Raw genomic sequence first — 2446 nt, 5'->3', positions numbered from 1 at the left:
TGAGGGCTGTCGGGAAGAGTTTCCACTCATTACTTTGTGGTCGAAGCAGGTCTCCGTTAACACAATAATGTCGGCGTTTATAGTATCAAATACAGAGGCTAGCTCAATGCGCTTGTTAAGGATGCTAAGTATGTTATAAAACAACACCTCTGTGTTTAAAAGACGTGTTCCACTTCCCCTCCCGTTTTCTTAGCTGGAATCATGTGATGACGCTCCACCGTAGCAAGCATCTATATTTTGGGGCGCCGAAGACTCAACTATGCTCTCAATTACGGCTATGTTATGAAACGTCGCACCGCCGTGGAAAGCATCTGCTCATAGTTGGCATGGCAGTCTCAACTATGCTATCAGTGGAGGCACAATACATGTATAATTTCACATTCTCTGTGATTTTATTGCAGCGCAACTGAAATCTAAGGGAGTCGGGACGACCTTTCGCGAACTCAACAAGCTTAGTTCTGGCAGTACGCGTGGCGGAAAAAAATGTTCGAACACTGTGAGACGCTCATTTTAAGTTTATTACGTGTCGAAAGTACACGTCCTTTTAGTCTGAAGGTGTTGAACTTGACTATGAAAGGGCGGCATTTTGAGGGAGAATACTGGAAGGCGCAATATGTGGGTTCTATAGATAAGTCTTGTATGTAGTCTATGATGCCTGTTAGGGTTTCTTTCTGTGGTGTCATGCGAAGCGCGTGTGACGTCACATTGATAGCGCGTCTCTCGGCGCTACATAAGTGCTGCGTTCAGCGGGAATAGTGTATTGTCGGCCCGGTATGGGCGTGCCAATAAAGCGTCTACGTCGCTCGTTACCCTGGCTCTGCCTCATCGCTCTCAGCTACAACATACTGGCGACGAGCATGGGATCACAGTCCCGTCGGGTTGCAAGAGACCACTCGCAGCGGTCCCGGAGTGTGTTGCGAGGATACTGGCACGATGGCGATGAGTGGAACGTTCGATCAGTTCATCGAGCACGGCGAAGATTTTGAGTCCTACATGGAGAGATTCGACCACTTCATAAATGCCTCTAAGGTGAGCGACGACTTGAAGATCTCGGTGTCAATAACGGCTATAGGGAAGAAAGCATACAAGGCGATAAACATTTTACTAGAACCGGAGAAGCCGGAAACAAGACATACGCACAGCTGGTGCAAACCATGCGAGCGCAGTATGTACCAAAACCCTCTGTAATTCCAGAGCGGTTCAAGTTTACCCGCGTTTTCAGCAAGAAGGAGAAACACTGGCAGCGTTAGCGGAAGAGTTGAAACGGTTGGCGGCGTCTTGCGACTTCGGAACATTTCTGCACAATTCTGCTCGCAGCCGTTTTGTGGCCGGACTCTGTGACAAAAAAACGCAAGCGGATTTCCTGAAGGATGTTTAAAACTTCCTGCGATATCGCGAGGAATATCGAGTTTGTCCTGCAAGGAAAGCCAGCATTTCCAGCCCAACGTGGGGCAAGGGATCGTCAGCGTTCTTCACCGAAAGCGAGGCGCCGGAAAACGCTCTCCGCGTAGTAAAGAGGAAACTGCTACGGGACCCGTTGGGGCAAGGGTGACGAAATCGCTGGACTGTTTACGATGCGGCTCATAGTTTGAAGCGCCTACCTGGAAATTTCGGAAGTATGGTTGTCGGTTGTGTAACCTTGTTGGACGCTTAGCGAGAATATGCAGGGACAGAAATAGACTCTACGAACTCCACAGCTGACGACAGTGACACGTGTGAACTGGCGCTGCACAATATATATTCATTGGAAGGTCGCACCGAACATTACGAAATTTTTCTGAAGATTGAGCAGAAAAATGTTCGCATGCAGATTGATACGGAGGCGCCTGTAGCAGTTGTACCAGAAGCACTGTACAAGAAATACTGCTCACCCTGCCCAAAGAACAATGCTGTCTAAAGCTGAAAACTTACGGAGGCACACCGCTGCCGGTAACAGGGAAGCTAACCGTTTCGGTAGGGCACAACGGCCAGCACAAGCAGCTTCCGTTAATTGTCGTGAAGACAAACGAGAATACCAACACTGTGCTTTTGGGACGTGACTGGCTGGCGGCGCTTAAGTTTTACTGGTCTAGTGTGCATGGGGTTCGCCTGGACAAAGTGTTAGCGTTGCTTGAAAAGTAGGCCGAGATTTTTTAGCCTACGCTAGGCCTGCTCAAGAACAGCGCCATTATATTGGTGCTGAAAGAGGATAGTACACCAGCTTTTTTGTAAAGCGCGACTGGTGCCATTTACGGTTAGGGAAGCAGTTTGTTCAGAATTGCAGAATCTCGTTAGTACCTGTTAAGCAGAGTGAGTGGGCGACCCCACTAGTGGTCGTGCCTAAACCGAACAACCACATCAGGATGTGTGAGGATTTCAAAGTGACGCTAAATCCATGCCTAAGAATGGATCACTGTCCCCTTCCTGTTATGGAGGATCTGTTTATAAAAATGGCTGGCTGTAAATA

The 2446-nt window shown here is 48.4% G+C and overlaps 1 pseudogene; it reads left to right on the top strand.

Moving 5' to 3' along the window:
• The first annotated feature begins 933 nt into the window (after positions 1-933).
• Positions 934-1897, top strand: LOC144095577 (uncharacterized; annotated as a pseudogene).
• Positions 1898-2446: the final 549 nt, after the last annotated feature.

Source organism: Amblyomma americanum, chromosome 6, assembly GCF_052857255.1.
Source record: "Amblyomma americanum isolate KBUSLIRL-KWMA chromosome 6, ASM5285725v1, whole genome shotgun sequence".
Taxonomy (NCBI): domain Eukaryota; kingdom Metazoa; phylum Arthropoda; class Arachnida; order Ixodida; family Ixodidae; genus Amblyomma; species Amblyomma americanum.
The sequence above is the reverse complement of the archived record's forward strand: the minus strand, read 5'-3'. Positions and strand labels throughout refer to the sequence as shown.